Source organism: Bos javanicus, chromosome 25 (assembly GCF_032452875.1).
Source record: "Bos javanicus breed banteng chromosome 25, ARS-OSU_banteng_1.0, whole genome shotgun sequence".
Classification (NCBI taxonomy): domain Eukaryota; kingdom Metazoa; phylum Chordata; class Mammalia; order Artiodactyla; family Bovidae; genus Bos; species Bos javanicus.
In genome coordinates, this window is record NC_083892.1 from 28,500,995 (window position 1) to 28,513,690 (window position 12,696).

A 12,696-nucleotide genomic window follows, 5' to 3' on the forward strand; every position below is an offset into this window, starting at 1 on the left:
CACTGGCCTTCTCTATTCTCAGCTCCCAACTGCTACCCTTTTGCAACCTCTTTTCTCCTAAAAGATGCCTTTTGTGAACTTCTTCCCTGAATTTTTATATAGAGGTGGTCTGGGGTGATTGGGGTCACCTCTGGCTTTCCTTCCATGACCTTAGAGCTTTGGGGCAAGACCCTGCTCACTCCATGTGTGTGGGAAGAGGAAGAGAGAGATGGGAGGACTGTGGGCTCTTCTGGGAGAGAGCAGAAAACTCATTTGCAGACAGACGCAAAGTAACCCGAGGACCAAGTGAAGACCTATGTGATGAAAGAAAATTATGCTGCCAACCTTGAAACAGTGACCTTGGATGACATCCATTTTGACAAAGCCTGTGTTTCCATCTACTTCAAAGAACTCATTGAAGTTAGTCTTGTAAGTTGCCCAATCCATCAGCCAGCTGGGCTTGGGGAATAATATTTCATCATGAAAAAAGGTTTATCAGAGAGAGGGTAGGAAGAATCAAAGATACAGGTGGTTTATGACACCACCACCCCCAACACAGGTTAAGCAGAACAGTCAGTTTGCTGTTATCACCTTAAGCTTTATATTGCGGGCATCTCAGCCTGAACCTCAATGCTGACTGCCATAGGCATTTACCCCGATATGGGGGTCTCCCCATTTGGGACATTACCATGTGCCTGAGGGAAGGGGATACCCTAATGGTGACTCACCGTAATGGTGAGTCAGGACACAGCAGAACATCAGTCTGTTTGTCTTGTGTTCTCCTTTTTTCCCCATTTCCCCCTTTTCTGCCTCCCTTTTCTCTCTCTTCTCTCTTCTTCATCCCCTCTATGGGTGACTTGGCTTGTTTCCAGAACTCTGGGATATAGAAGCAGTAACCAAAAATATGAATAAAAGTCTTTGTGCAGTCTCTCAGGGAGTAATTGAGAAACCAAGACATTTGCACCTTGACCATTAGCAAAGCATCAGTCCAGCGTTAGCATTTCCGGCATGTCCTCGGCTCTGGCCATCAACCCTCAGAGATGTTCAGAGCCCGTGGGATGATGCTGGATACCCCAGGATACCCCAGGATTCAGGTCCAGGAGGAGAGCATGACTGTTTCTTTTTTTTTTTTTTTTAATGACTGTTTCATCAATGGGGAGGCAGACTCAGAGACCATTACTGGTACTGGATGAATTGATTTTCAGAAGTCATGATAGAAACAAAGTATGGGACAGTGGAAAGGAACTTAGCAAACCAGAGAGAGCAAGACACTCAAGCTTGCAGAGGAGAAAGGCTGAGAATAACATGGAAGTGCCTGTCTGAACTCCAGAGGCCACAGGTCGCTCTCAAAGTGGGGATACAGCTTGGGTTCAAGACAGGAGGGTTGGTGGAAAGTCTGTAGAGAGAAGTTGTCTCTCTATGTCCTCTGCCACACCCCGGCCTGCGGTGACCCTGTCCACCTTAGTGGAAACTTGCAGGGCTCCCCCATGTGTAGTGGTGGACTTCCCAGCCCCAATTCAAGGGATGATGGGACCTTCCCTCCTACTTCCCTGATGCCAGCCCCCATGCTCCACTGAGGCAGGGGCCGCTCCACTGCACCTCTCTGTGTGTGGCCGAGCCTAGCCCACCAGGCTGGCCTGCTCCTGCTGCCCACCCACTGTACTCCGAGGGCATCAGCTCCAGGGCCATCTCGGCAGTCATGGGCTGGCTGGTGGGGCCATGGTGGGCTAAGCCCACGGCAGTGCCCGCTGCATCGGACAGTGATCACTGAAAGTCAACCGCTTCTACATGGCCACTGTGGACTCTGCCTCCTGAATGCCTCCGTCCACCTAGAGCTGGATGATGACATTGCTGGAGTGGTTGGATACTTCAAACCGGACCACTTTTTGGAGTCGCACATTTCTGCTCCTGGTGCAGTGGCAGTGAGGCAAGCGCCTGCTATAAGCAGCCACTCAGCCATTGGCTGGTGCCACAGAAGGCTCCTCCCCCAAGCCAGCGACTTCCGTGAGCAACTGTCAACCAGCGACCGTTGGTTGTCCTGCTCAGCCATTGGTCAGTGCCACAGAGGGCCCCTCCCCCAACTCTTGTGCTTAAAAGGAACCTGACTGAGGGAAGACGGTTTTTTGAGAAGCTAGTTTGCCATCTTCTCAGTTTGCTAGTTTTCCCAGTAAAGTCATTATTCTGTGTTTGAACAACTCGTCTGCCGATTTGTTGGCCTCTCCTGTGGCGAGCAAAATGAACGTGGGCTCGGTAACATTTGGAGATCTTGATGTTAGTGAAATCTGGACTCTGGGGCACTGGGCCAGGTACTACAGTGAACACAGGGGGATTAAGTACAAACCGACACCCCAAATGGTATAGTGTTCCCTTGCCTTCCATCTGCTGCTTAGAGTAATTCAGAATTATACATTTATATACAATTACTGATAGGTATAGAAAATAAGAGATGATATAATGAGACAATCATGACTGACTTCAAGGTGATGTTGCCTAAAGGAGAAATTGTTTCCAAGTACACCACTCAGCCTTGAGTCATATTTACATTGGTACTGAATATTGATTTCACTCGAAATTGTAAGGACATGAGGAAAGTTTCATGAGAAAGTTAAATCTTAAGACTCAGTAGTTAATACTTAAGGTCAGTAGTTTTAAGTACTCACTAGGAAGTCAGTAGTTAATACTTAAAAGTCAAGAAAGAAACAATAAATGTTCCATTCTCTAAGGTGAAAATGGTGCCAAATGGTGAAAGTATTTACTCTGTGGAGTGATAATAGGTGAAATTAAAGTTTTGAATGTGTATAATAGTCATTGATAAGACATAATCAGGTGTCTGAATTATAATTATATATAATATGCATTATATACAATACGTGTGTATATCTGCACATACATAAAATGGAGAGGCTTTCACAGCTTGAAAAATATGTTAAAGTGCTCAGATGTTTAAGAAATTATACCTTATATTTTCAAACCTTAATCATAAAATGTTCTGAAGTTTCCAGAGCCAAACATCTACCATCACTGTATTTAAATGAAATTCAGCAAGGAGAATGTAGTATTCTGACCACTCCTCCTCAAGGTTACAAAGATTTTCCCAACAGTACGGCAGGAAGATACTTTTCAGTCATTGATAAGCATGGAACTCAAATGAATCTTGACAACCTAAGTACAATGAGGAAACCATAGTCAGCAATTAAAAAGATTTTAATTCCAGTGTTTATTTATTTAAAGAATATTTTAATGGGTCCTCTGTTGTTAGAGTTTCTGTTTCTCTCCACTGAAGTTCCCTCTTACTGCTAATCACTTGAGTCACCTAACCTTGAAACCTTCAGTTATTCACCCTTTACCCCAATGTCCCTAAGCATTTTACCTCTCCAATTCGGATGTCTTTTTACCCACTCTCCTTATTTCATCTCACCAAGGTTCTTCTTGTGATGGAGGCCTGGCATGCTGCGATTCATGGGGTCGCAAAGAGTCGGACACAACTGAGCAACTGAATTGAACTGAACTGAAGGTTCTTCTTGGAGGGTGTGGGCAGAGAGGAAAGACAAAATTGTCTTCAGCAGGTAAAAAAATAAAGTCCTGAGACTATTTATTAGTCAATGAATTTCATTCTCATCACAAATGGAAACACTTACTTTGAGCAGATTCCTCATTATGATAAATAAGTAATGTTGTAACTTAGGTATTATTCTTTTGAATATTTTCACATAAATACTGTATGGAATCACGCATGTAAATTATTATTATTTTGAGAAAAAATGACTTAAGAGAAATTGATTCATACATAGTGGTTATGAAATGGAAATCACTGGAAATTTTTAATAAGTTTTTAAAGTAGAAATGCACAGGGAATAAATAATAACACCAGTGCTTTATCACCCAGAATTAATCTCTGCTACCAGGTTTTCATGTTTGCTTTTTTTTTTTTTTTAATTTTAAGAAACAAGATGTCATCCATTAAAGTAATAAGCACTGGGTTCAAAGGATTTGAAGAGGTTATATAAGCAGAGGAGGGTGTTGGTAGGGAAAGGGAGGTCAGAAGAAGCAGAAATGATCTGAAAGTAAGTCTATGAGGCCCACAGAAGGGGCACAGGAAGTTAGAGCTGGAAACTTACAGCAAAAATCATAACTGATGGTGGCTTTAATGTTAGATGACTAAAATTAGTCATAACTAATTTTCAAATGAATGAACAGCACTATTTACATAAACTGATTTGGAAAGAGAGGTAGTTGAGCTGGAAAATCATATACTTAGTTTCTATATGAAAACAAATTTTTCCCTCACATACTCAAGTTGTTTTGATTAAAAAATGCAACTCTGGAGGGCAGGCTTTATTATATGAAACTGTATCTTCTTGGATGATCTGTTCATTGCTTGATTAAAGCCATATCTAGGGGAAAAAAGGCTCATTCCTTTTAGAAACAATTGCTCTTGTATATTTGCCCACATATTAACCATTTCCAGTACTCCTCATGCCTTTTTATAGGTTCAAATTTTCAATAGTGTCATTTCCTTCAGCTTAAAGAACTTCCCCTAGCACTTTTCCCAGGGCAGATTTGCTGGCAACAAATTATCTCAACTTTGATGTATCTGAAAATATATTTGTTTTCAGTTTTGAAGAATGGTTTTACTGGGTATAGACTTTGAGTTAACAGTTTTCTCTTCCCACACTTTAAAGATATTGTTTCTTTGTCTTCTGTACTCCATTTATTGGATGAGAAGTTCCCCATATGGGCTTCCTTGATAACTTGGTTAGTAAAGGATCCACCTGCAATGCAGGAGACCCTGGTTTGATTCCTGGTTCAGGAATATCCGCTGAAGAAGGGATAGACTACCCACTCCAGTATTCTTGGGCTTCTCTTGTGGCTTAGCTGGTAAAGAATCTGACTGCAATGCGGGAGACTTGGGTTCGATCCCTGGATTGGGAAGATCCCTTGGAGAAGGAAAAGGCTACCCACTCCAGTATTCTGGCCTGGAGAATTACATGGTCTATATAGTCTATGGGGTCACAAAGACTTGGACACAACTGAGAGACTTTCACTTCACTTCACTTCACTTCTTCCCCTATATATGATATGTCCTTTCTGCCTGCTTGCTTGTAAGATTTTCTATTTCACTTTGATTTTTATCTGTGATGTAGCTAGGTACTGGTTGTTTTTTTGTTTGGTTTTGGTTTTGATTCTTTTTAGAGGTTTGTTAAGCTTCTTACATATGATGTCTGATGTTTATAATTAAGTTTGGAAACTTTTTTACAAATAGTCCTCCAAATATTTTTTATTCTCTATTCTCTCCCTATCTTCTGAAACCCAATTAAGCATATATTAGAATGTTTGATACTATGGCTCTATTTGGTATTTGATATGGAAGTTCTGTATGTCTCTTTTCTAAATACTTTTACTGATTCATTTTGGATAATTTCTATGTATTTGTATTTAAATCAGTAATAATCTTTCTACTCCCTCTCATTCAATCATCTCTTAATTTCATGTTATGGTTTTTAAAAAAAATTCAGATACTGTATTTTTCAGTTCTAAATATTCTACTTGATACCTTTTTAGAGTTTCCATATCTTTTTTGAGATTTTCTCTCTTCCTCCAATGTATCCATTCTACTCATGAAACCCTGTAACATATTTATCACTTAGTTTAAATCATATCATTCCATGTTATACTGGAGATCCTAACAAGTGGAATAAAACAAGAAAAAAATAAACGATATCTGAATTGGAAAGGAAGAAATAGAATTGGAGTTATTTGAAGATGATATGAAAATCCAAAATCATCTATAGAAAAAAAAGCTTTCATTATAGTAAAAGTTAAGGAAGGATGCTAGGTATTAGAGCAATATTTTAAAAATCTGTTGCTTTCCCTACATCAACTTCAGGTCTCTTAAACTATGCTTTAAGAACATCAGAGATTTGTATCAGATTTGGAACAATTTTACCATCCTAATTCTTTTTATCTGGTTTCTTGAAGCAATCTTAATTTTGTTCTCTGTTATTTGCTACCAGAAGAGCTTTAGCAAAAGAGAAGAGACTTCTCTGAGATCAGATATAGAGAAGGTGGACAAGGGGTCCCTTGCTCATGGGGTATGGCGTGGGCCTCCTAGAGTAGAGTGAGGAAGCTAAACTGAAATGAGCTTTTGGGAGGCAAAAACTGTATTTTGTTCACTGCTGCATCCCCAGTAGCTGTCACACTGGCTCTGATGCTGAGTAAGTCTCAATCAGTGTTTGTTGGCAGAACATGGTTGCTCTTGATAAGCATTTGAAGGTCTCACGCAGAGGAAGAACTGACTCAACATGCAGAGGATGTCAGGGCCATCTGAGGACAGAGCAGTCAGAGCTGGAGGACCTTGAACTCCTGCCCAGAAGGATTCAGTCAGTGACTGAGTGAATACCTGGAATCTCATTCCAATTCTCTTTAGCTCTAAGGATCTATGGTGTTTTTACATTTTATCATTTTCCTCTGGGTTGCTTTTGACACAGCACCAGAGACAAATGCTCTGGGCAGCAACCTAGTCCAACAAATTCCTGAAGCTAGGAATTTGGACTTTGACCTTCAGGGTGGAAAATGAAAAAAACAAAACAAAACACAAAACTGAATAGTAATGTGGTAGCCAGTCTGAGATGGCCCTCAATGACTCTTGCCTCCCGTTTTTCATGTCCTTGTGTAGGTCCTTCCCGCACTGAATTTGGTCTGGCTGTGTGACCCATAGTATATGGTGGCAGTTATGGTAGGTGGCTAAGACCAGGTCTTAGAAAGCATTGCAGCTTTCAGCTTGGTCTCTTACATTATTCACTTGAGCCAGCCCTCATGTGGTAAGGACCCTCAAAGAGTCCAGTGGGAGGACCACGTGGAGAGGAGCAATCTTGACAATATCAGCTTACTAACTATGGGAGTGGGCCACCCAGGAAGCAGACCCTTCTGCCCCAGTCAGACTTTCAGATGATTCTAGCCCCAGCTGACATCTGACTATAACCCCCACAAGAGACCCTGAACCAGAATGACCCACTGAGTTGCTCATGGAAACTTTGCGAGATAATTAATTACTATTATTATTTTAAGTCACTTGTTTTTTAGGGTGATTTGTTACACATAACCTTTGAGATGGAGATTCTCAGGTGGCTCAGTGGAAAAGAATCTGCCTGCCATTGCAGGAGACAGGGATTTGGAACTATGGAATCTCATTCCAGTTCTCGTTAGTTCTAGGGATCTATGATGTTTTTACATTTTATCATCTTCCTCTGGCTTGCTTTTGTCATAGAACCAAAGACAAATGTTCTGGGCAGCATTCAGGTCTGGTGAATTCCTAAAGTTGAGGAGGTTGTGTTGGACAGGAGTTCCAGCATGTGACAGAGAAAACTCCTCAAGGTCAAGGATTTCCTGGAGGACAAAAATTACTGCCGCATGTTTGTACCAGCTCAGTACCTGACACAGAGTAGATGCTCTTTAAAATAGTTTTTGAATAATGAACAAATAAAGGTATTTGTCAGAAACAGGTCCTCTGGCTCTTTGGTGTCTTTTCATATTCTTTTGATTTTTAGTCTTCCTGACATACTACTCAGCAGAGGGCAGTATAGTGCATTCCTGAGATGCATGAAGAGTCCTTTTTTGAAATAGGGAGGTTTCCCAAGTTCCATGGCTCTGTTATTTTGGTGATAATTTTTATCATGCAGTAAGTCCTAGATTGATATATGACCAGAAAACTATACCCACAAAACACAGCTAAACATTTCTGAAGCTGAGGTATCTAGTGACTGCTGCTACAGGTATACAAATTGATTTATTTCACCTTAGAAATAATATAATGCCACCTCCATCAACGGGGCTTCCCCAGTGGCTCAGCAGTAAAGAATCTGCGTGCAATGCAAGAGGCACAGAAGATGTGGGTTTGATTCCTGGGTCAGGTAGATCATCTGGAGGAGGGCATGGCAACCCATTCCTGTATTCTTGCCTGGAGAATCCCACGGACAGAGCAGTTTAGTGGGCTACAGTCCATGGGATCACAGAGAGTTGGACATGACTGAAGCGACTTAGCACTCATGCACTTCCATTAGCACACAAAAAGTTTAGGTAAATAGAATTTATTTTCATTCTGATTTCCAGTAGTAACCAAGATGTTTGAAGATGGCCTAGAAAGCCTTGCAAGATCCAGAAAAGATGCTGTAAGAGCTGTGTAAAGAAGAATTAATACAGAGCATAAATGAACCTTGAAAACATTACACTAAATGAAGAAAGCCAATTACGAAGGACCACATACTGTGACTCCATTTCTATGGAATGTCTAAGATAGGCAAATCTGTAGAGGGAGAAAGTAGATTAGTGGGGGCCCAGGACAGGAGAAGATTGGGGGAGGATGGGGATGAGTTTCTTTTGGGGGTGATAAAAATACTCTAAGATTAGGTTGGGATAAGGGTTGTAAAATTACGTGAATCTATTAAAAACCATTGAATTGTATACTTTTAATGGGTGAATAACATGGTTTATGAATTATATCTCAAAGTTTAAAAAATTGTTAATGATGTTCAGCTAAATATTCATGTTCATCTTGTCTATCCCCCTGGTTTAGTCTCTGAAAATATGTTAGACATCAGTGATGGAGATGATGACTTTTTAAGGACCGAATGTATCATTGTCCAGACGTTATGGATAGCACTGGTGTAGAGACATCTGTTCCAGCACTTGGCGGTCAGTCTGTTTTCTGATCATTGTCATGGTGTTGTGAGGGCCTCATCCATTGTTACCACTGACAGATAATGACTAGGCTGGGAGAGAAGTCAGTGTTTTCATTCAGGCTACCAATCCCACTGCTGGGTAAGAATCTACCTGTAATGCAGGAGCCACAGGAGATGTGGGTTTAATCCTCAGGTGGGGAAGATCCCCTGGGGGAGGAAATGGCAACCCACTCCAGTATTCTTGCCTTGAGAAACCCCTGGACAGAGGAGCGTGTTGGGCTATAGTACATGGGGTCACAAAGAGTTGGACATGACTGAGCAACAGACACTCACTCAATATCCATCTTTGGAGGAAGCATCCCTGCCTAGGAATTAGGAGGCTTGGCTTCTGGTCCAGGCTTTGCTGTTTGAATTGACCAAGATCACTCCCTGAGTTCTCACTGACTTTGGGCATGTCAGTAAATAAACTTTCATATGGGAATCAAGGCTTAGAACTGCAAGGTCATCCTCAGTTCTAACTTCTATGAGCTATTGATTTACACTCTTGGGTATAAATGTAGTTCTACTGTTGGAGGCCAACAGAAAAGGCAGTGAATCTCCACTTGTCTCTTTTTTCTGTTTGCTGTCTTTGCTGTTTGCAATTACTGTATTTTGAAAAGCTTTGGCAACCTTGCCTACTGCCCAGGTGCCTGAAGTGCCTGAGCCTTTGTGCCCAACAGGAAGGGTGAGGCTGGGGGAGTGATGGGGCTTGGAAAAACTGCCTTTAAAAAAAAAAAAACAGATTCAGATTAAAAGTTAATTTTTTATTGAAAGTATAATTGCTTCACAATGTGTTAATTTCTGCTAGACAACAAAGTGAATCAGCTATTTGTATATGTATATCCCCTCTTGAGCTTGCATCCCACCCCTCATCACAGAGCACCAAGCTGAGCTCCCTGTGCTGTACAGCAGCTTCCCACTGGCTATCTGTTTTACACATGGGAGTGTGTATATGTCAATGCTACTCTCTCAATTCGCTCCACCGTCTCCTTTTCTATGCTGTGTCCACCAGTCTGTAGAACCTGCTTGACTGCTTGAGTCTCTTGTTTGGCCTCCCAGGGTTTGCCCCATATCTCAGGCTAGAGGGAAATTGTGCCCATTATGTGACATTGGCAGGAAAGGAATGTGGCTCAGAGCATCTTGGAGAGGAGAGCATAGTGCTTGAAAGAGCACTTCAGTGTTTTCTTACTACTTGCATGTAGAAATGCTGGTGTTCTTTCAGGATCATTGGTTACTTAAGCGAGAGGAAAACAATGCAGTTGTCTTCAGAGACCCTCCTTTCTGGTCCTTTGGGTCCCATTATCCACTGGTCCCCATGCAGAGGTTCTTCCAGCAGAAGCCTGGTTTGCTCTCAGCAGGCCTGAAGACCCTTTTGATGAGCCTCACTGAATAAACCGTAGATGGAAAGAACCTTTCTTGACTGCCAAGCTGTGATTCAGCATATATAATACACGTTTATCATATAAAATGTGGTTGATATAAGCAAAGAAAAGAAAAAGTTACCCGTAGTCTCACTGCTTAGAAGCCACAATAATCAATCGTTTCCAATTTTTGAGCATTATTTTAAGGACTAGGCACTCTGCTGGGTAATTGCAAACATTACGTAATGTAATTTTCACAACCCTCTGAAGTGTATGCTATTATTTCCCTCTGCAGAGACAAAAACTGAGGTCTAGAGAAGTTAGACAACACGCCCAAGGCAGTACAGCCGGTAAGTGGCAGAGCTGAGATGAGCATCCAAGCCTGGATGACTCCAGGGTCGTTGCCATATGTAATCTAATTTCCTAACATTTTGCAGTCTTCTCTCTGCCAGTCTTTTTGCCTGAATGGTTCTTTGTTTCTTTTTATCCTTGCATAATTATGGCCCTACTGTGTTTTCTGAGGGGTCTCCAACCTGCCAGATGCCCAAGCCCTCAGGTGTTCTTGGCTGTTGGATCTCTGCAGAAATCCATCCAATAGAAGCCATTTCTAGGGAACTCTCACGCGTTCTACCAAGGTGGCAAGTCTTTTTCTATTTGGCAGGGAGAAGACAGGGTCTCTTTTTCAATCTTTCTTCAGTCCCTAATCTCTTGAAGCTTTGCTTGCAGTTCCTTTGTCTAAAGAGGGAAAGGCTTAAGAGAGTTATCTGTATCTGAGATGATCAGCATGGGGCTATCCAGAGAGCCGTGGCCAGGAGCCAAGAGGCTTGGCCATGTGTGCAGGCTCAGGCATGTATGGGCTCCCGGATACCTGGGGCATACAATAAAGACACTGGGGGACTTCCCCAGTGGTCCAGTTGTTGGGAATCTGCCTGCCAATGCAGGGGACACGGGTTCGATCCCTTGTCTGAGAGGATTCCACAATACCATGGGGCAATTAAGTCCATGTGGCACAACTACTGAAGCCTGTATGCCCTAGAGCCCATGCTCTGCAACCGGAGAAGCCACCAAAATGAGAAGCACACGCACCACAACTAGAGAGTAGCTCCCACTCGTTGCAACTAGAGAAAGCTTGCTCACACAGGAACGAACACCCAGCACAGCCAAAAATGTTAAAAAAAGAAAAGGCATTGAGGTACATGTCCCAGCAGCCCTGAAATGGGGGAGTACTGAGGAAGGGTCTGTGTGAGGCCCCTGTAGGGAATGCAGCCAGACTCCACCTCTTGAGTCTGCAAGCATCCCTGGCCAGGCAGGGGGCTGCAGTTTGGGACTGCAGCATGGGCCCACCCACCCTGGACAGGGTGCCACCCCACCGGGCCTTCCCTCTCATCCTCACTGACTCCTGGATCTCGCTCTATTGCCACTCCCTGCCCCCAGCCTTTTTGTTCCTTCCAGTTTTCAGGAACATCAAATAAAGGCTCTTTCAAGAGGCTCCCTTGAGGCCAACAGCCAAGAAGTCACATTTCGTTCTGCCGATCCAGCAGCCAGCCAGACTGATGGGATTCAGCCCCTTTAATAGAGAGAAGCTCTTCCCTGAGATTAGACTGTCCTGGGCCTGATCCCTCAACTTCCTAGGACATCAGGCTTAAGCTGTGAGGAAAATGTTATAAGGAAAATGTGACTTAAAAAATAAAAAGCTCTGAACTCTACTTTCTGACTTCTGCTAAGACTATTTACAGATAAGATTGTGTCCAAAATCCAAGCCTCAGGAGGGCCAGGACCTCAGGTACTCAGCAAATGTGTCTTGAATTCAAGTTAGAGAAGCTTTAACGATTCCTTCTGGTAAAGGGAGAGTCATTTTTGCCTTTTTGTTGTTGTTTTTGCATGTTTCCAAAGTGGAGATGCCCTCTGGCCTGTGTCCTGGAGGAGGAGTGTTGGGGTGAACACCTCCACACCGGTTCTCACCACTTACTGGGTTCTTCGTCTGGACAGGGAGTGGCTGATGGGCTCTTAAAACCCAACAGGGCTTGATCCACGTAATCGGGGGTTGAGTCACTGTGCTTCAGAAGCATAAAATATTCCACTACACCTCTCTAGGCCATCTGCCTCCTGGGTGGGTAAGAGAGTCCATGGGCTCCCCTCGGCTTCTGGCTCTGTGAGTGAGCACACCTGGGTCAGGGTGGGGGTCAGTTTTGAGAAGTATCTGGGTGTGTGAGGCCAGCCTGGGATCCTTGATCCTCCATGAAGCTGGTGGGGGTGAGAGGAGACCAAACCAGTCAATTCTAAAGGAAATCAACCCTGAAGTTGGTGGGATCTTAGAGATTAAGTAGTCAGTCCTAAAGGAGATCAACCCTGAATATTCATTGGAAGAACTGATGTTGAAGCTGAACTCCTATACTTTAGCCACTTGATGTGAAGAGCCAATTTATTGGAAAAGACCCCAATGCTGGGAAAGAGTGAAGGCAGGAGGAGAAGGGGATGACAGATGAGATGGTTGGGTGTCATCACTGACTCAATGGACGTGAGTTTGAACAAACTCTGGGAGATGGTGAAGGACAGGGAAGCTTGGTGTGCTGCAGTCCGTGGGGTCACAAAGACATAACTTAGGGACTAAACAATGAGAGGAGACCCACATGGTCCAA

The 12,696-nt window shown here is 43.0% G+C and overlaps 1 protein-coding gene across 3 annotated transcripts in view; it reads left to right on the plus strand.

Annotated features, from left to right (window-relative positions):
• The first annotated feature begins 1,933 nt into the window (after positions 1-1,933).
• CALN1 (calneuron 1) overlaps positions 1,934-12,696 on the plus strand; it is a 536,579-nt gene continuing 525,816 nt past the window's right edge. The window contains exons 1-2 of one of the 3 annotated variants that reach the window (XM_061401838.1): positions 1,934-2,285; positions 3,402-3,545. The gene's annotated coding sequence lies outside the window, so the exon portion shown is untranslated. The remainder of the gene's footprint in view (positions 2,286-3,401; positions 3,546-12,696) is intronic. The other 2 variants (XM_061401834.1, XM_061401835.1) reach the window with 2 other exon arrangements.